Genomic DNA, 22,418 nt, shown 5'->3' on the forward strand with positions numbered 1-22,418 from the left:
CTTCAGCATCAGTCCTTCTAATGAATATTCACGACTGATTTACTTTAGGATGGACTGTTTGGACCTCCTTGCAGTCCAAGGGACTCTCAAGAGTCTTCTCCAACACCACAGTTCAAAAGCATCAATTCTTCTGCGTTCAGCTTTCTTCATAGTCCAACTCTCACATCCATACATGATTACTGGAAAAACCATAGCCTTAACTAGACGGACCTTTGTTGGCAAAGTGGTATCTCTGCTGTTTAATATGCTGTCTAGGTTGGGCATAGGTTTTCTTCCAAGGAGTAAGCGTCTTTTAATTTCATGGCTGCAGTCACCATCTGTAGTGATTTTGGAGCTCCCAAAAATAAAGTCTGTCACTGTTTCTATTGTTTCCCCATCTATTTGCCATGAAGTGATGGGACCGGATGCCATGATGTTAGTTTTCTGAATGTTGAGCTTTAAGCCAACTTTTTCACTCTCCTCTTTCACTTTCATCAACAGGCTCTTTAGTTCTTTGCCCTCTGCCATACGATTGGTGTCATCTGCACATGTGAGGTTATTGATATTTCTCCTAGCAATCTTGATCCAGCTTGTGCTTCATCCAGCCTGGCATTTCCCGTGATGTACTCTGCATATAAGTTAAACAAGCATGGTGACACTATACAGCCCTGACGTACTCCTCTCCCAATATGGAACCAGTCTGTTGTTCCACACATGGTTCTCACTGTTGCTTCATGACCTGCATACAGATTTCTCAGGAGGCAGGTCTGGTATTCCCATCCCTTTCAGAATTTTCCAGTTTGCTGTGATCCACACAGTCAAAAGCTTTCACATAGTCAATAAAGCAGAAGTAGATATTTTTCTGAAACTCTCTTGCCCTTTCAATGGTCCAACAGATGTTGGCAATTTGATCTCTGCTTCCTCTGTCTTTTCTAAATCCAGCTTGAACATCTGGAAGTTCACGGTTCACATACTATTGAAGCCTGGCTTGGAGGATTTTGAGCATTACTTTGTGAGATGAGTGCAATTGTGCAGTACTTTGAGCATTCTTTGGCATTGCCTTTCTTTAGGATTGGAATAAAAACTGACCTTTTCCAGTCCTGTGGCCACTGCTGAGTTTTCTAAATTTGCTGGCATATTGAGTGCAGCACTTTCACGGCATCATCTTCAATGTAATATTACATTGCTGCTGCTGCTGCTGCTGCTGCTAAGTCCCTTTAGTCGTGTCCGACTCTTCATGACCCCATGGACTACAGCCTACCAGTCTCCTCTGTCCATGGGATTTTCCAGGCAAGAGTACTGAAGTGGGGTGCCAATGCCTTCTCAAATATTACACTGAAGACTTTCAACTAACTACATTCTTAATCATTCTGAAAGCAATCACATATTTGGGCATTTTTTTGTTTTGTATATTTTAGCTGTTTGTAGAGAGGGAGATTATAAACCTCTGTTCTGAACCTACCAATTTACTTAACCCTTAAAACAATCTAATTGATGGATGGAAAACATGAGGCGCTTTAAGTATACTTTAAGTAACTCCCCGAGATTGCACAGCTAGTAAAGGGCAGAGTCGGGATTTGAGCACAGGCTGTCTGGTCAGAGCCCACACACTGTTCAGTTCAGTTCAGTTCAGTTGCTCAGTTGTGTCCGACTCTTTGTGACCCCATGAAGTGCAGCATGCCAGGCCTCCCTGTCCATCACCATCTCCCAGAGTTCACTCAAACTCACGCCCATCGAGTCCGTGATGCCATCCAGCCATCTCATCCTCTGTCGTCCCCTTCTCCTCTTGCCTCCAATCCCTCCCAGCATCAGAGTCTTTTCCAATGAGTCAACTCTTTGCATGAGGTGGCCAAAGTACTGGAGTTTCAGCTTTAGCATCATTCCTTCCAAAGAATACCCAGGACTGATCTCCTTTAGAATGGACTGGTTGGATCTCCTTGCAGTCCAAGGGACTCTTAAGAGTCTTCTCCAACACCACAGTTCAAAAGCATCAATTCTTCGGCGCTCAGCTTTCTTCACAGTCCAACTCTCACATCCATACATGACCACTGGAAAAACCATAGCCTTGACTAGATGAACCTTTGTTGGCAAAGTAATGTCTCTGCTTTTCAATATGCTATCTAGGTTGGTCATAACTTTCCTTCCAAGGTCTTTTAATTTCATGGCTGCAGTCACCATCTGCAGTGATTTTGGAGCCCAGAAAAATAAAGTCTGACACTGTTTCCACTGTTTCCCCATCTATTTCCCATGAAGTGATGGGACCAGATGCCGTGATCTTCGTTTTCTGAATGTTGAGCTTTAAGCTTGGTCACTAAACCATCCTGTCATTCTTTATCTTATAAATTATAATCAGGTATTGGGCCTTATTTCACACGTCTGATGCATCTGTTTTCTTTCTTTTTTTTTTTTTTTTCCAACTAAAAAGTTACCTGCTAAAATAAGTAAAGAAAATCATAATGAAAGGTATTTTATTTCTGAATTCAAAAAACAACACAGGTAAGCAGAACTTTTTTTTTTTAATTAGAGTTTAGTTGCTTTGATTAGTTTCTGCTGTACAACTAAGTGTATCAGCAAGATAGTCTTAAAATGCTAAAATCGAAAGTCAAAAACCTGGTCTAATCTAGGCTCTGAAATTAACAGTGACTTGACCTCGATTCAGTTCACAACAATGAAATGTAAAGCAAAATGAAATCACTGATACCTAAATTGTGAAAAAAAATACAATGAATTTAGTAAACAACTGTATTAGTCATAAACTGTAGAAGGAAGCCTGCTATAACCAACAAAAGGATACATAGAAAAGGAAGCAAAAACAAACAAGATCAGACACGTTCAAGTGGACATAGTGTGATAGGAAGGAAGGAAGGGTGAGTGAGAAAGAAGACACTGACCATATGGTACACAATTGAAAACTTTCAAAGAGTCCACACGGAGCAGCCCTTTAAGCTATTCATACCTCAACTCCTCAACAAGGGTGAGACCTCCTGTTACTGTAGGGTATTATCCCAGGAAAGGAAACTGCTAATGTGGTCAACAGAAATCCCAATACATGCAGTGCCCTGGGGGAAAGCACAGCCAGAGGCCTGGAGGGCATCAGACCCGGGGAAGGGTCCAGCCATGCGGTGATGGGCGAGCCATCTCTCCCTGGGGTTGCTGGGAGCCCAGCACGCCCTCAGGAGCTGGCGGCTGGCTTTACAGTGATGAGGACGACTGGAGCGGGAGGAAGCCAGTGAGAGCGCAAGCACGGGAGCTTTCCATGGAGAATGGACGCCCTGAATCCCAGGTCACCCTTCCAAACCATGAAGACTTTCTCCGTCATAGTCTATGCAAGGAGTAAGGAACAAAAACAAAGAAAATATACCATTTTGGAGCGTGAATACTTTATGCCAAATAGGGTAACTAATGTTTGCCAAGAATTATCAGATATATGGCATTACTAATCTATTTCCAAATAAAAAAACTGAGGTATAATGGAATTAAATATAGCAATGGAATTATTTCTATAAACAGTATACAGAAGCCTATAGTAAAGTGCCTAGAAATTCAAGAAATGAAGTTCAGTCCAGTTCAGTCACTCAGTAGTGTCCGAAATGCAGTAAGCCTCGATAAATGATTGCTATTAATAAATTAAGAGTCTCTTCCTATCCAAGCATATAATTCTGATATTGTCTTTATTGATTAAATGGGTAAGAGCTATAATACATGAGGGTGTTTACGTCAAGGAATAAAACAGCAATCAATAAATTCACCAAAATGGGGACTTCTATTTTTACGTGTAATTTGTCTTCAAATTTCTTCCAGGATATTTTGTGTAAACTGACAATGCAATAATATCAAATGCAGCCACGTCAGTGAGGGGTGGTAACCAGTCCTCCTCTAGCCCTGTCTTAGAGGAAATCAGAAAAGGCTGAGCCCGCCGGGACCAGCAGACAGCCACTTCCAAGGCTCACACATGATCTAATACTCAATAAGAAATATTCTCTGGTAATTTCCATTAGCGGAGTTGCCAGAGTGTACTGCTAAACTGTTCAAAAGTGCTATTTCCAGGGCTTACTAAAGGCACTTATGGTCTAATGGTAATTGGGGGCTGGGGAATTTTTAAATTTATTACTTTCAAAATATTATTTGGCAAACAAGAATATTCAAGTTGCAATTTATGTGAAAATGAACTGAAACTGATCCTACCAATTTAATATGCCTATCCAAACCAAAGCGTATTGAGCTATTTATAAACAAAAGCCCCAAACTGAGATTTCAGAATGATACAATCATCTGAATTGAACACACCACCACAAGATATATGCAGATAAGGGTAATCTGTGTGTTACATCAAGGTTCACACATAGTTAAATGTCTTTTGAGGAACATAATTAAACAAAAAATTAGAGCACAATAGAATGTATTTAATAATAAAATTTTATAGAACAGAATTTAATCTTTATTTAATGATTCAGCAGGCATATCAAAAACACAGAGTGCTTCAGGGAGATAATCATCACCATCAATTACTGCTGCACTGAAGAGACGCACAAGTGTCGATTAATAAGAGTTCTGGGTGACTTATTTTCCTATAACAATTTACAATAAAATGAACTAAGTGAACCAACTGAAATAAGAAACACTCAGGAATGTTTGAAATAATAACAAAATTCTGGATTACTTCCTTTCCCTTTTATAATTCTCTTATCTAAAATAAGATATGTTAGCAAATGTTAGCTTTACAACTCATTATTTCAGTTACAGACTGCAAAGAGAAAATGTGAATTAGAAAGAAGAATGACTATGCCCCTAAGACTGGCCCGTGGGTCCTCCTCAGGGGCGGGCGGTGCTGGTTGTCTACTGCTCTGCGCACCACGACAGGCAGAGGCAGAGCACTCCTTCTGTCTTGGTGAGAGATTGGACGCAGATGAAGACGACGTGTACACGTGCACAGATGGCCAGGGGTAGAGTCTGGCGGCTCTGCAACATGACAACGTGCACAAGCCAAACCACACTTACTAGAATTCCACTCTCAAGATGTACCAATTATAAACCACCAGGAGAGAGTCTGGGGGCGGAAAACAGGGGGCGGAAGTGGAGCAATCGGGGCTCACAGGTATTATCATTGGGATCATCTGATTGTCATAAAGCAGCAACAAACTCCCCTCTCCACAGTCAAGGGGCTTTCCTGACTCCTGGTCCAACTGTATACATATAACCAGCTGAGGAAGAAACAGGCTTATACAGAAAGCACCACCAGCCCCTCTCCAGGTCCTCAGGTAAGACAATGAAAACATTCAGAGGGCTCCATCTGTCCTCAGGGCTCCACCCCATGCTTGTGGGTTCCATCCAGTTCTCCCTAATTTACACCCTTTCTCACATCTCAACTGCCCACCCTGTAGCTTTCAAGCTCCAACATTAGATGCAATGATAACACTTTACAGAGACTGGATGAAAAGCTCCTACTGAAGTATAAGACCAAATCCCTATAACGAATCCCTGAACTTTAGTCACAACACACACACACACAGAGTAATATATGTATATGTATGTTCCAAATGCCTGACTAATTCAAAAGTTACATGATGGAGACACAGGGATTTACTCTTACCCGTGTAAAACTAAAAAACCAACAACATACATGAAATAACAATTTTTAAGACACAGGACATCAGACTAAGAAAGTGATCTGATTGAGACAATTGTCAGACAGGTTAACAAAGTGCGGGGAGGCAGCAGGAGAGGAACAGAGTCCCTGACTTGAGACAAAATGAGACCATGTAAAGACCAGGCAGCTGGAACTTGGAGGACAGATTATGGAGAGGAGAAACCTACACATACAGAGAACTGAAGATCTGCAGAGGGAAGGCAGGGCGCATTGAGCTAACTATTGATCAAGCTGATGTGTGAAGGCACTACACAATGGTAATATAGGAACACGCAGAAAAGATTAGAAGGAACAGCATAAGTCAGTGCTCACACAGGGCCAGACTGTGCAGAAAGGTCGGTCTCAGCAGCGGAGAAGAATTAGCCACAGACTAAGATCTGTTCGAACCTACTCAAAAGTGAAGCACAAAATGTGAAACTTTTTTCAACTGAATTAACTGCATCCCAAAACAAGGCTAAGAATGTGTACTGAAATGTATATCAAAAGTTATGAGCAAAAAAAAAAAAGTTATAAGGAGCTAAAGTAGTGGTGAGAGGAAAAGTTACAGCTATAAAATCTCTATTTTTAAAAAGAAGAAATACTTCAAATAAATCAACAACCTAACTATCCACGTTAAGAAATAAGAAACAGAAGAACAAACAAAACCCAATACAAGCAGAGAGAAGGAAATTAAAAACTAGAGTATAAACAATGAGGAAAAATAGCCAAAATCAACAAACTCAAAAGTTGCCTATTTGAAAAGATCATCAAAACTGACTAACTCAAGATCATCTACCAAAAAAAGCTACAACTTACGTGGTACTTAATGGTGAACAAATGAATGACACCACTCTAAGTTCAGGAACAAAACTGGGATTTATGTTCTCATCACTTCTGTTCGACACTGTACAAGATGTCTCAGCCAGGGAACTCGGACAAGGAAAAAGAGACAAAAAGGAATCCAGATTGGCAAGAAAGAAGGATACGTATTCACAGTTGACATGACCACGTACATAGATCCTAAAAAAAATCAACCAAAAAACTAACAAACAACTATAGCAATGTTGCAGGATACATTATTAATATTTAACAAATCACTGGTACTCTATGCACTAATGATAAAGAAAAAATAAAATTATGAAAACATTTAAAATATGTAGGAATAATTTTAAACAAAAAAGTGCAAGATATTCACTGAAAATTGTCAAATATCATTAAAGAAAACTAAAGACTTAAGTAAACAGACAGATATCCCATGTTCATGGATTCAAACACAATATATTACAGTTACAACATATAGTGAACACATAACCCAGCAATTCCACTCCTAAGTATGTACTCCAGGGAACTGAAAAACCTATGTCCATACAAAATTTGCACATGAATATTCAGAACAGCAATAGCCAAAAGGTAAAAATAATCCAGATGCCCTAATACCATGAATGGACAGAGAAAATGTGCTATATTCATATCATACAATAGTGTTCAGCTATAAAAAGAAATGAAGTACTAATAGATTAATGTTATAACATGGATGAATCTGGCAAACATGCCACAAGCCAGGCACAAAAGGCCTCATATTGGATGATTGAATTTATACAAAATGTCTAGAAGAAGCAAATCTATACAGACAGGCAGTAGATTACGTGCAGATGAACCAAACTGAACAGCAGATGACTTTTTCTCTGCTCACAAAGAACAGAGTACACCACTCATTTAGGTATTCATTCTTTTTTTTTTAATATAGATTTATTTATTTTAATTAGAGGCTAATTACTTTACAATATTGTATTGGTTTTGCCATATAACAACATGAATCTGCCACGGGTGTACACGTGTTCCCCATCCTGAACCCCCCTCCCACCTCCTTCCCCGTACCATCCCTCTGGGTCATCCCAGTGCACCATTCCTGAGCACTCTGTATCCTGCATCGAACCCAGACTGGCAATTCGTTTCATATATGATATTATACATGTTTCAATGCCATTCTCCCAAATCATCCCACCCTCGCCCTCTCCCACAGAGTCCAAAAGACTGTTCTATACATCTGTGTCTCTTTTGCTGTCTCGCATACAGGGTTATCGTTACCATCTTTCTAAATTTGATATATATGTGTTAGTATACTGTATTGGTGTTTTTCTTTCTGGCTTACTTCACTCCGTATAATAGGCTCCAGTTTCAACCACCTCATTAGAACTAATTCAAATGTATTCTTTTTAATGGCTGAGTAATACTCCATTGTGCATATGTACCACAGCTTTCTTATCCATTCATCTGCAGATGGACATCTAGGTTGCTTCCACGTCCTGGCTATTAGTTTCCACATATTACATATCAGTAAAAAAGAGAACTACAAACGATTGATGAGAATATCATTGTGTATCTTGATAGACCAAAAATATTGTTAAATGATTAAAATAATGTTAAATGATTGAGATTCAGTAATGCCTAAAAGAATTCTGGACACTTTCAAACACAGAGTAAAACATAAAGATAACTAGAATTTGCTATGAGGGGCAGGTTCTGGCAGAAGAAAATTATGAGAAAAAGTAAACCCATTTGAGAACCTGAGGACTGTGACTAGACTATAGCATCAGATCAGATCAGTCGCTCAGTCGTGTCCGACTCTTTGTGACCCCATGAATCGCAGCACGCCAGGCCTCCCTGTCCATCACCAACTCCCAGAGCTCACCCAGACTCATGTCCATCGAGTCAGTGATGCCATCAGGCATCTCAACTTCTGTCGTCCCCTTCTCCTCCTGCCCCCAATCCCTCCCAGCATCAGAGTCTTTTCCAATGAGTCAACTCTTCTCATGAGGTGGCCAAAGTACTAGAGTTTCAGCTTTAGCATCATTGGTTCCAAAGAAATCCCAGGGCTGATCTCCTTCAGGATGGACTGGTTGGATCTCCTTGCAGTCCAAGGGACTCTCTTTGGTGTTGGTCTTCTCCAACACCACAGTTCAAAAGCATCAATTCTTCGGTGCTCAGCCTTCTTCACAGTCCAACTCTCACATCCATACATGACCAAATGAAAAACCATAGCCTTGACTAGACGGACCTTTGTTGGCAAAGTAATATCTCTGCTTTTGAATATGCTATCTAGGTTGGTCATAACTTTCCTTCCAAGGAGTAAGCGTCTTTTAATTTCATGGCTGCAGTCACCATCTGCAGTGATTTTGGAGCCCAGAAAAATAAAGTCTGACACTGTTTCCACTGTTACCCCATCTATTTCCCATGAAGTGGTGGGACAGGATGCCATGATCTTAGTTTTCTGAATGTTGAGTTTAAGCCAACTTTTTCACTCTCCTCTTTCACTTTCATCAAGAGGCTTTTTAGATCCTCTTCACTTTCTGCCATAAGGGTGGTGTCATCTGCATATCTGAGGTTATTGATATTTCTCCCGGCAATCTTGATTCCAGTTTGTGTTTCTTCCAGTCCAGCGTTTCTCATGATGTACTCTGCATATAAGTTAAATAAACAGGGTGACAATATACAGCCTTGATGAACTCCTTTTCCTATTTGGAACCAGTCTGTTGTTCCATGTCCAGTTCTAACTGTTGCTTCCTGACCTGCATACAAATTTCTCAAGAGGCAGATCAGGTGGTCTGGTATTCCCATCTCTTTCAGAATTTTCCACAGTTTATAGTGATCCACACAGTCAAAGGCTTTGGCATAGTCAATAAAGCAGAAATAGATGTTTTTCTGGAACTCTCTTGCTTTTTCAATGATCCAGCAAATGTTGGCAATTTGATCTCTGGTTCCTCTGCCTTTTCTAAAACCAGCTTGAACATCAGGAAGTTCACAGTTCACATATTGCTGAAGCCTGGCTTGGAGAATTTTGAGCATTACTTTACTAGCGTGTGAGATGAGTGCAATTGTGCAATAGTTTGAGCATTCTTTGGCATTGCCTTTCTTTGGGATTGGAATGAAAACTGACCTTTTCCAGTCCTGTGGCCACTGCTCAGATTTCCAAATTTGCTGGCCTATTGAGTGCAGCACTTTCACAGCATCATCTTTCAGGATTTGGAATAGCTCAACTGGAATTCCATCACCTCCACTAGCTTTGTTCATAGTGATGCTTTCTAAGGTCCACTTGACTTCACATTCCAGGATGTCTGGCTCTAGGTCAGTGATCACACCATCGTGATTATCTGGGTCATGAAGATCTTTTTTGTACAGTTCTTCTGTGTATTCTTGCCATCTCTTCTTAATATCTTCTGCTTCTGTTAGGTCCATACCATTTCTGTCCTTTATCGAGCTCATCTATAGCATGGAGATAAGCAAAGAGAGGCTGGAAAACTATTTCACAGACAAACTATAAGGGAACTGGAAAATGACAGTATGGGTTTTACATAGTATTCGATGTGTTTCCTAAGAACAGAACTATAAATGGAAAATATGCTTTAGTAAACAATTCTGTTGGAAATAAAAAGTCCGCTTATTGGGGAAAAAAACAATCCAAAACCAGTGAACTCATCTAGCACTCAGGCTTAAAAAACATAATTATTTAAAAGAATCTAGCACTCTTAGCAAAAAAGCTGATTCTAGGCCTGGGATATCTTACTGTGCCAGGAGTAAGAAAACGCTCAAAGAATGACAGGCCAAAACAAAAGAATGAAGAAAACAGTGTGAACAGGCTACCGCTGGCCAGCCCGGGGTATCGCGAGCCACAAACACAACAAATATGGAAATGATTCATAAATTTTAAAACATCCGCGTGTGTCCAATGACACACAAAAACAAACCAAAAAAACCCCAGATTTAAAAAAAAAACCTCTTCCAACTAATAGATACAGGAGTAACAGATATGCTACAAAATAACCAGAATTGATCCTCAAAGCTTAAACCAGCTGTCCTCTTTCTCCTCTCAATAACCACAAATACAATTGATTTTATATAAAAAATATTTTTTCTTTGCTGAATGAATTCTGTCCTCAGTTTGCTTTAGAAAACTCCAAAACAAAGGTGAGAGGCTTTCATACTTATCTAACTTTATAGTTGGTAATAAGATGCTTCGTTTCTCCAGTTTCTTCTTCTCAAACTAATTTAATTTCCATTCCCTACAGTATTAAAGGAAAAATAATGGCTTCTATTATTTAGAGATTTTAGTCCCCAAATAAGATATTAAAACTTGGGTCTGCTCTTATACGTTCAACCATAACAACTGCATCAATGTTTGCAAACCCACTATTATCAGAACAACACCATGCTTTACTTCCTAAACTGAAATTACTCAGAAAAGTGAATTACGAAATGTATGGTATGGCACCTCAGGAAACTCATGAAAATTGTTTGTACACTGTTGTTTTGTTTCTTCCTATTTCTTTCACTGCAGTTCCAATTTCTTCAGAGGATGGCAAGGAAAGTATGAAAACCAAAAGGACTAGTAGCTCATTTACCATCATTGACAAAGTAAATACCCCGTAACACTAAAGAGCTGCAGCACTTGGGCAAGAATGGCACCGTTACTAAAAAATTCAAGTAGATTCTTGGAATAATAAAAGCCACACTCAACAGGACTTGATAAAGTAGCACTTTCTGGCAAAAAGGTGAAGGGGAAGTGAACGCAGGAAAGCGTCACGTGAGGAAAGGTCAGACCAGAGCAGACCAGACTGCCGGGACGGGGAGGAGACGTGTGTACACGGGGCTCGAGTGCTCCTCCGGCTACATATGATATTTTGCAAAGCAAAAATGACTGAGACGGAAGCTATTTTGCATGGTACAGTGGCGATGGCTAACAAATGAGGGTTCTGTGGGCTGCATGTTAGGCCCCCGCCTCATCTGCCACCCCTAATGACAGCAGCCACCTGCTGTTTTATTGTCACAGCTGGAGCCAGTTCACACTCCTTGGTGCTGAGCTCTGCCCATGAGCACCACGCGCTCTCCTCGCCTCATTACTTTGATGAACTTTTTATGGTCAGCACCCATGAAGACCTCATCTAGGACTGCGCGACACAGGCTGGCTTCAGGGAGTCCTTCCAGTTACACAAGGTGGTAACGGAGAGACAGGAGAGCTGCCTGTCTCTGTCAGCGGGCGCAGAAGGGCCCGCATGCACCGATGACACTGTGACACTGCCGGGCCCACGACAGGTAAGAACATCGAGAAAGTCTCATGCTGGAGACTTTCCTCCTCGTTGCGATGTAAAGATCGCAAGACGCTGCCATAATGAAGCTTTTTAATGGTACATGTTATTACAGAAAACCTAATGTACTGTTTATGATTACCACCATAAAGTTACAATTCTTTTCATTTTCTATAGATTGAAAGTCATAGGAAAAATTTTTTCCCCTTAGCTTTTAAAATAAAAAGGGATAAAACGGAAGTGGACTCAAAATCTTATTTGAATCAATAAACTATGTTAAAATAAGACTTTGTGAGTTGTTTTTAATGTTTCTTAGTAAAACAAAAAAATGCAGCAATAATGCATCAGCTGATTTTAAACTGTCATGCATAATTTTGACAAAAGAAAATCTGCTTGAATACTGGTATCCTGAATACCATAAAAATCTCACAAGCTTTTACTGATAATTGCTGACCAAATATATACAGAAGTCATTGAAAAATAATTTTTTTATCGCCCCGTGAAGAAATGAGCAATGTTCAGCTCCTTCTGTCCAAATCAGATAACGTTCCACATCCTGGCTTACCTTCTGTTACACCACTAAGTACCTCCCTCAAAAAGACATAGCTATTCAGATAATGCTAGGAGAATGTTTTAATTCACCTCAATAGGGGTACATTTATGATTCTCCACAAGTACTTGTGGGCTTCCCACATGTATTCAGTGGTAAAACATGGCTCAGTGGTAAAGAATTCACCTGCCAAGCAGAAGACCAGGGTTTGATCCCTGGGTCAAGAAGATCCCCTGGAGAAGGTCATGGTAATGCACTCCAGTATTCTTGCCCGGGAAATCCCACGGACAGAGGAGCCTAGCGAGCTGCAGACCTTGGGGTCACGAAGAGTTGCACACAACTCAGCGACTAAGAAACAAGTACTACAAGCCAAATGTGTGTCCTGTGTTGAAACCTAAGCCCCAGTGGCATTAGGAAATGGGGATGCCGAGAACAGCTTAGGTGGTACGGTGGAGCCCCAGTGAAAAGGATTAGTGTTCTTACAAGAGACCTCATGCCATAGTGCTCTCTTGCCCTCCAGCCATGTGGGGACACAAGGAGATGGCCATATATCAACCAGGAAGCAGATCCTCATCTTACACCAAATCTGCAAACACCTGAACCTTGGAATTCCAGCCTCTGGAACGATGAGAAATAAGAATCTGCTGTTTAGAAGGTGCCCAGTGGAATCTGTTAGAGCAGCCCAAATGTATTACAGCAAAAGAGTAAAATTTTAAAAAGTGTTTTGTTTAAATAATATTTGATATTAACCAAAGAATACATGTAACTCGAGGTAAAAATGAAGTATAATATAAAGCAACCTGGGTGCTCTTCCCTAATCTCATCTCACTGCCTACTCTGAAAAATAACTACATGGAGAATCATTTTATCATTCCTTTACTTGATTTTACACTTTTACCACACATGTACATATCCTTAAGCAATATAATAAATGTAACAGTATTATATGATTTTAACATAATTATAATATAATAATGTAATGTTTTATGTTAATATAAAATAATAAACAATATATTGCTTTAGTTCACCTTATTTTTGAGCTTTGCAGTAATGAACATTTGGGTTGTTTCCAATTTGGGGGATTATTGGACAAAACTTTTTTTTTTTAAAGTTTCTATTGTAGTAAAAATTTATCTGAAATTTATCAACTTCTAAGTGCTCTGGTCTTGCCCTATTCTCATTTTCTCCCCTAAGAAAACCTCCTATAAGTCTAAATATAAGAACAGTAAATGTGTTTCCATTATTCATAAATTAAAAATATATTTACAAACAATGGGCAGCATATCTACAACCAATCAAACTAAATAATAATATCTAAACCTCCATCGGAACCTTTTACAAGTAATAACTCTTACCATTCAAAGACAGTACTGAACACACAATGAGAAGAAACCACTGTAAACCAAACAACAGTGTGTGGTCCAACCAAAACCAGCAGTCTCCATGTTTGGGAAAAACGGACCTTCACCACTGCTCTGCTGGGCACCCATAAATCAGAGCCCACAGTAACACACAAAGGATGGCCGATGTTGCTTTTCCAGGGAACCTGGATAAAGGAATTCGAGCAGTGATTATCGTAACACACCAACACCACCAGGAGAGAGCTAAGAATCAATCCTACAAACTATACTTCTCCTCAAAATTCTACTCAAGTCCAAAATCCAAAATTTAAAAGGAAGCACCTCTTCTAGGAACAAATTCAGCCTCTCCTTTACAACCCCCATGTCTGCTTTCAAAAGGAGAAACCTGACATTTAAACTTCCATCAACATAATCTTAATATAAAGATAATAATGCAATTATCTAATGACATTTGTCAACATAATAGCCTTAGATATAGTATGATCTAACTAGTTAGCCATTACAACAGTGGGTATTCAGAACACAATTTTTGTTTCAAATTTGAAATTAAAAGGAGCAGATACAGAGTAAAAGTAGAATTCCCTCAAAAGGGAAAAATTAATCCTTATTATTTATTTGGTACTCTATAGTAAGGAAATCAACATTTTCTAATCCATCAAGAGGTAAAAAGCATAGCAACAACTTCAATGTCCATTCTAAAATTCAGGACAGGTTCCGTTTAGTTCAGTCACTCAGTCATGTTCAACTCTTTGAGACCCCATGAACCGCAGCACGCCAGGCCTCCCTGTCCATCACCAACTCCCAGAGTTTACTCAAACTCATGTCCATCAAGTCAGTGATGCCATCCAACCATCTCATCCTCTGTCAACCCCTTATCCTCCTGCCTTCAATCTTTCCCAGAATCCGGGTCTTTTCAAATGAGTCAGCTCTTCGCATCAGGTGGCCAAAGTATTGGAGTTTCAGCTTCAACATCAGTCCTTCCAATGAATATTCAGCACTGATATCCTTTAGGATGAACTGGTTGGATCTCCTTGCAGTCCAAGGGACTCTCAAGAGTCTTCTCCAACACCACAGTTCAAAAGCATCAATTCTTTGGCACTCAGCTTTCTTTATAGTCCAACTCTCACATCCATACATGACTACTGGAAAAACCATAGGTTTGACTAGATGGACCTTTGTTGGCAGAGTAATGTGTCTGCTTTTTAATATGTTGTCTAGGTTGGTCATAAATTTTCTTCCAAGGAGTGTCTTTTAATTTCATGGCTGCAGTCACCATCTGCAGTGATTTTGGAGCCCCCCAAAATAAAGTCTGCCACTGTTTCTCCATCTATTTGCCATGAAGTGATGGGACCAGATGCCACGATCTTAGTTTTCTGAATGTTGAGCTTTAAGCCAACTTTTGCACTCTCCTCTTTCACTTTCATCAAGAGGCTCTATAGGTCTTCTTCACTTTCTGCCATAAGGATGGTATCATCTGCATATCTGAGGTTATTGATATTTCTCCCAGCAATCAATTCCAGCTTGTGCTTCCTCCAGCCCAGCGTTTCTCATGATGTACTCTACATATAAGTTAAACAAGCAGGGTGACAATATACAGCCTTGACGTACTCCCTTTCCTATTTGGAACCAATTTCTTGTTCCATGTCTAGTTCTCACTGTTGCTTCCTGACCTGCATACAGGTTTCTCAAGAGGCAGGTCAGGTGGTCTGGTATTCCCATCTCTTGAAGAATTTTCCACAGTTTATTGTGATTCACACAGTCAAAGGCTTTGGAATAGTCAATAAAGCAGAAATAGATGTTTTTCTGGAACTCTCTTGCTTTTTCGATGAATCCAGCGGACGCTGGCAATTTGATCTCTGGTTCCTCTGCCTTTTCTAAAGCCAGCTTGAACATCTGGAAGTTCATGGCTCATGTATTGTTGAAGTCTGGCTTGGAGAATTTTAAGCATTACCTTACTAGCATGTGAGATGAGTGAAATTGTGCGGTAGTTTGAGCATTCTTTGACATTGCCTTTGGGATTGGAATGAAAACTGACCTTTTCCAGTCCCATGGCCATTGCAGCATTTTCCAAATTTGCTGACATACTGAGTGCAGCACTTTCACAGCATCTCTTTTAGGATTTAAAATAGCTCAACTGGAATTCCATCACCTCCACTAGCTTTGTTCGTACTGATGCCTCTTAAGGCCCACCTGACTTCACATTCCAGGATGTCTGGCTCTAGGTAAATGACTACACCATGATTATCTGGGTCATGAAGATCTTTTTTGTGCAGTTCTTCTGTATATTCTTGCCACCTCTTCTTAATATCTTCTGCTTCTTTTGGGTCCATACAATTTCTGTCCTTTATTGAGCCCATTTTTGCATGAAATGTTCCTTGGTTTCTCTAATTTTCTTGAAGAGATCTCTAGTCTTTCCCATTCTATTGTTTTCCTCTATTTCTTTGCTATGATCACTGAGGAAGGCTTTCTTATCTCTTCTTGCTAGTCTTTGGAACTCTGCATTCAAATGGGTGTATCTTTCCTTTTCTCCTTTGCTTTTCGCTTCTCGTCTTTTCACAGCTATTTGTAAGGCCTCCCCAGACAGCCATTTTGCTTTTTTGCATTTCTTTTTCATGGGAATGGTCTTGCTCCCTGTCTCCTGTACAATATCACAAACCTCCATCCATAGTTCATCAGGCACTCTGTCTATCAGATCTAGTCCCTTAAATCTATTTCTCACTTCCACTGTATAATCGTTAGGGATTTGATTTAGGTCATACCCAAATGGTCTAGTGGTTTTCCCTACTTTCTTCAATTTAAGTCTGAGTTTGGCAATAAGGAATAAGTAAAAAGCATAGCAACAATCTCAATATGCATTCTAAAATTCAGAAAAGGTATATTCACACAAAGCCTCTGTGAAAGACCCCTACAGGTCTACAGTTATAATAATTCTTATTGCTACATTTCTATGAAAGAAATATTATAGCTATTGTCCTTTGCAATATAATCAGAAAATGTACATACATTAATACCTTTCAATTATAAACATAACCAGCTTTAATGAAAGAAAAATCATGCCAAACATAAGCCTATATCCTCTCCATGCATTTATTTAGTTTGAAGGACCTTGATTTAAATCTATATTTTAGGTTTAAATGAAAGATAAGTTAAAATCACAATAAAGAATATATCAATATATCATATTTTCGTTAAAGAGAAACACTTTAGTATAATTTGGAAAAAAAATTGCTTTAAATTTCATGTCATCTACAAATGTAAACAAAAACAGATGATCTGATTAATAAAATAAATATATACATAAATAAATAAATTAAAAATTCACTGTAACTATCTGTGCAGAAATACTAAGCTAGAATTCTTATTCAGAATTTTCTGTAATTTTAAAATATTCTATAACCAATGTCTTATTTAGTAAAATAAAAACATAGTAGCTAGAGGCAAATTAATTTTTCTTGATTTCCCAGCCAGCCTCTCATGCTATTTAAGAGGAAAAGCATCTAAGCAAACTACAAGTTCCATCATGTTGACTACAGAGGTGGCATTTCACCAAGTCTGTAACATCATGGACCTTTACAAAGAAAAACCAGTTCTGGGCCATGGTCAGCTCAGAGGTCGTGAGTCCACTCGCTACCCTACTTCCATTCTCACATATAGTATAGTATGTGAGTGTCGTGATGGAGCCCTGGAGGTACAAAGATGAATAAAAATATCCCTGGGGAAGCTCCAAGCTGCCTCAGGGCAGTGAGAACATACAAATCAGGGACCGTTTCCCAAGAAGGTGACCAGTAAGAGAGGAAACCTGGGGAGGAACACTGACTACATCACCAATCCTCAGGTTAATCTACTGCCTCCAAGTCAGGAATACCAGTGTTTCAGCCAGAGGTTAAACACTGGACTCCATAACATGAAATAACTAGAGAGCTCAAATTGCAATCAACTAACCAAAGGGCCCGTGATGTCACTGAAGGACTTGTGCCAAGAGTTACAATAATGTGTTGTCCAGTGTCACTTCATTCTGATTCTGAATACCGATTTTGAGATAGAGAAATGACTTAAAAACATCCATTTCAAAGGTGAAAAAAATACCACCATATTTACGGCCTAATTAAACACATAACAATTCAAAAACGTTAAACTATGAAAAAATGTGTCTTATGAGCAGAAAGCAGGTAACAAATCATAATACACCTATTCTTTTAGAGGCAACAAACACAATATATAAACACGTAAGAAAACAAAATGTCCCAGATAAAGGCAGAAGGAGTACAGTAAAATTTCTTTCACAACATCTTTAGATTGCAAGAGGTTATCTCCATTAAAAATACCTGTATGAATACCAATTAGGGAATTTCACAATCTTAAAACTGTGACAACTCATTAGGATTTTATCACTACTTATCCTAAAAGGGAATATTCTCTACTTCAAATAAACTTTACAATGGTCCTTATCTGATTTAGTAATTTAAAAACTCACGGAGAATCTTTTTTATTTCATAAATATGAAAGCTTCATATTATCATCCTATTACCTTATATCTAAGGAAGAACCAAAACATTAAAGGAGAATTGGGGTGTCACACACACACACACAAGCAGGTGGATAGGGCTTCTCCAGCGGCTCGGCGGGTAAAGAACCTGCCTGCCAATGCAGGAGACCTGGGGGACACAGGTTTAATCACTGAATCAAGAAGATCCCCTGGAGAAAGAAATGGCACCCTCCTCCAGTATTCTCGCCTGGGAAATCTCATGGACATAGGAGCCAGGCGGGCTACAGTCCATGGGGTTACAAACAAGATAAGCCTAACCAATCACATTCCTGTCTGTTCTAGTTGGGGAGCAAGGAGAAACAAAAGTTAGTGCTACACTGTTTTTTTTTAATATATATATTTTTTCTATCTGGTCATTATCACTCACTTCCATAATTCCAGCAACTATATAATAATGATTCTTAAATATTTTTTTGCTTATGTCCACATAAAAACAGGCACACATTATTTGCTGCTTGAATCTCTCGTTCAAGCTCTAAACTCGACCTCCAACTACCTGCCATTTAATACATATCCCCAGCTAAATGAGGTCACTGTAAATCCTGCATAACTTAAATGCTTCCCGCGACACTGTAGTCCCTAAGCACTGCCCCGTGCCCCCTCTCGGGTGTTCTCTCCCTCTGTTTCTAGCTCATCGTCCAAGCTTCACACCCAAAGCCACCCTTCCCCACTGCGAGTCAGCTTCCTACATCTCCCAAATCTTTCCTCCTCTCTCCACCCTTCCTAGTTTCCTTACTTAGTGGTTTCCGAACAATTAAAATATGGGTCCTAAATGGCCTCAATGTCCATAATTATTCTAAATTCAGTCGTTAACTACATCAAGAACACACCATACATAAAGTAAGATACTACTTTTTATCCAAACCACAGCACTTATAGACAAAGACTGACCAGACAAGACACTAAGACAACACAGGTGGAGCGTCCCTTCACTTCAGTAGAAAAATCTGAGGAGAGACACTGTGGGTTACTGTAGCCACGTTCTACAAGCGAGGAAGAAACAACGGGGGGAAAAATTGTTTAAATACCCAACCAATTCCTAAAATAATATGAGCCGAACAAAAAATGGTAATCTTCATCTCTGAGTTCTGATTTTACTTTAAACAAAACAGCAAAGAGCAGACTTGTATGCTTTATTAACAAATATTCAAAATAGAACAAAGCATGATTTAGGCTATCTCTAAAAAATATTAGGTTGAACTAAATAGAAAAAAGGCAGCCCCAAAATCAGCAATTTCTTATGTCTCAAACTAATTCAGGTACTGGTCTCATCTCTCTTCAAATTAAATTTCACTATATATTTAAGAAGGCAAATATTTAACTGTTCTTTCAGGCTGTTAATTTCTAAATGTTATTCTTTTATAGTTAAGGAAGTATGTCCTCTTAAATATTACAGTAAGGGGGAGAGATAGGGTTCCTTACACAATTGTTCTCTATGGAAAATCCATTCTCTTAATATCCTCAATTCTATTTTAAGTCTTCCAAATTTCATCTTTACTAAATCAAATGCAGAGCATAGGAAACATGAAGAATCAAAAGCAACGCTTTGATGACTATACACAGCTAATGAGCTAAAATACCCAGAATCATCCCAGAATGTAATTTACCATTAAAAAGTACTTCAGGAATTCTTCTCATTGTTGTCTCAGCTTTCCCAATTGATTTGCAGAATTCCCTGGTAGCTCAGCTGGTAAAGAATCCCTATGCAATGCAGGAGACCCTTGTTAGATTCCTGGGTCAGGAAGGTACACCCTGGAGCAGGGATAGGCTATCCACTTCAGTATTCCTGGGCTTCCCTGGTGGCTCAGCTGGCAAAGAATCTGCCTGCAATGTGGGAGACCTGGGTTTGATCCTGGGTTGGGAAGATCCCCTGGAAAAGGGAACAGCTACCCACTCCAGTATTCTGGCCTGGAGAATTCCATGGATTACAGTCCATGGGGTCACAAAGAGTCAGACATGACTGCACAACTTTCACTTTCACATGCAGAATTCCAGGCAAGAACCATACTGCTTTTGCCTCGTAAACTTTTCTTCACCCCAGGGTTCCACTTTCAATGCTACAGCAGGTGATCATAGTAAAATCTGGCTGGACAGTTTATTCAGAGAGAATGACAGTCCAGACAGCACCTACTCTCGGTTTGCAGCCTCTGTCACTGACATAAGAGAGGAAGTTTCCATGCCCAGTGTACTCTTCATTGTTACAAAAACTTAGGCGTGTACATTTGACAACCAAGGGAAATTGTCAATGTTTGAGAGATACGGATTCAACATGGAGACTAAATATAAAATAGTTTGGGTGAATATCAGATATAAATTTATGAATTTAAAGATAAAGTCAATCTCTAGTCCAAGAACATATCTTCAACTCCAGGGTCCTAATAACATGACTTCACAGTGTATCTGCTGCTGCTGCTGCTAAGTCACTTCAGTCGTGTCCGACTCTGTGTGACCCCATAGACGGAAGCCCACCAGGCTCCCCCATCCCTGGGATTCTCCAGGCAAGAACACTGGAGTGGGTTGCCATTTCCTTCTCCAATGCAGGAAAGTGAAAAGTAAAAGTGAAGTCACTCAGTCGTGTCCGACTCTTAGCCACCCCCTGGACTGCAGCCTGCCAGGATCCTCCATCCATGGGATTTTCCAGGCAAGAGTACTGGAATGGGGTGCCACTGCCTTCTCCGTCACAGTGTATCTAGAGTTGGCCAAATTAAAAGAAAACAAAACAGATGAATAAATCAGGATACTATTATATTTAGATAAAAACCATGAAAAAATACTAAATAAACCAGAATGCTTATATTGATTGACCAGCATGAATTATCACCGGTTTATAAGGCCCATGGGAAGTCAAGTTATAATTAAAAGGTTGATTCATTGAGGATGCAGGAAAGAGCTAGTTTCCTTGTTATACCAAAAATGAGGGCTCTCTGCCCTACACTGTCCTATAAATGCTTTTACAGTGCTTGCTTTTTGCTTAAATAATTCAGCTTACAGCTGTCTTTCATCACATCCAAGTGAGATAAAATAGTCACTTTAATTAAATTACAAAGGTTATTTTAGGCTAATTTAGAAGCATGTACATGCCTGTTCAAATTATTTATTGTACATATGTATGTTTACTGATGTGTATATTTGCATATACATAAAGTTTCAGATACATTATATATATATATACACACACATATACATACACATGTATACGTGTGCATGTGTGTATATAAGATTTTCCCAGGAAGTCTTAATCATAGTCATATACCAAAATTACAAAGGATGGATGTCTCAAGATTCAAGTAATGTAAAAAGTCTACTGCAAAGGAGTTTTTATCGTATAACCTGACTAAGAGATAAGTAACTCAAGACATCAAATATTTTACTTCAGGAAAGTTCACATTCCTTTTCAAATCTCCTTAAAGTGACTTCCAATTTCTATGATATACCTGAAATTAACTTTAGAAATTCTAGTACTCATCTTCCAGTGTTCATTCAGAAGTACAAATCCTACAGTATTCAATTCATATAGACAGAACTGAACAGAAAATAATGTCTGACTTCTTAATTGAATAGTGAACATAAAGAAAGACACTGAACTCACCCAAGACATGGTTACCACTGTATACTTCTAATTTTCAATCCATCCCCAAATTTTATATTGTATGACACTTATCTTCATAATTTCAACTAATATTTACAGAAATCAACAAAATATCATAAAACCCAACATAAAAAACTTTCAGAGTTTGAAATGAATTTGTCCTTGTTTTAGAAAGCCAAGTTTTTAATAAACATCCAAATGCTCTCAAACAGAAGACATACAGCAAAAGATCCTATTCATATATATATGCATGCTGCATGCTAAGTTGCTTCAGTCCTGTCTGACTCTTTGTGACCCCACGGACTGTAACTCGCCAGGCTACTCTGTTTGTGGGATTCTCTAGGCAAGAATATTGGAGTGGGTTGCCACGCCCTCCTCCAAGGGATCTTCCTGACCCAGGGATCAAACTTGTGTCCCCTGCACTGGTAGGCGGGTTCTTTATCACTAACACCAGCTGGGACGCCCTCACACAAACGCACATATATATACATATATATATGCATAATTAGCGTTTTAAATGATTATACCTAATTTTACTAGAATTGCTTTAAATCTAGAATGTGTAACACCACCCTAAGAATTTAAAAATTAGCATCACTCCAAATCAGAATATTAAAAAAACTGTCTGTGATCCTCTGAAAATATATACCTAAACATGTGTGTGCGTACATCTATATTTGTGTG

General features: G+C 39.2%; 1 protein-coding gene across 4 annotated transcripts in view; it reads right to left on the minus strand.

Annotated features, from left to right (window-relative positions):
• ZNF407 (zinc finger protein 407) overlaps positions 1–22,418 on the minus strand; it is a 387,393-nt gene that overhangs the window by 250,140 nt on the left and 114,835 nt on the right. The window lies entirely within an intron of this gene.

The sequence above is a fragment of the Bos grunniens genome, chromosome 24 (assembly GCF_055505025.1).
Source record: "Bos grunniens cultivar Pamir isolate PY7600 chromosome 24, Bosgru_T2T1.0, whole genome shotgun sequence".
NCBI classification, from domain to species: Eukaryota; Metazoa; Chordata; class Mammalia; order Artiodactyla; family Bovidae; genus Bos; species Bos grunniens.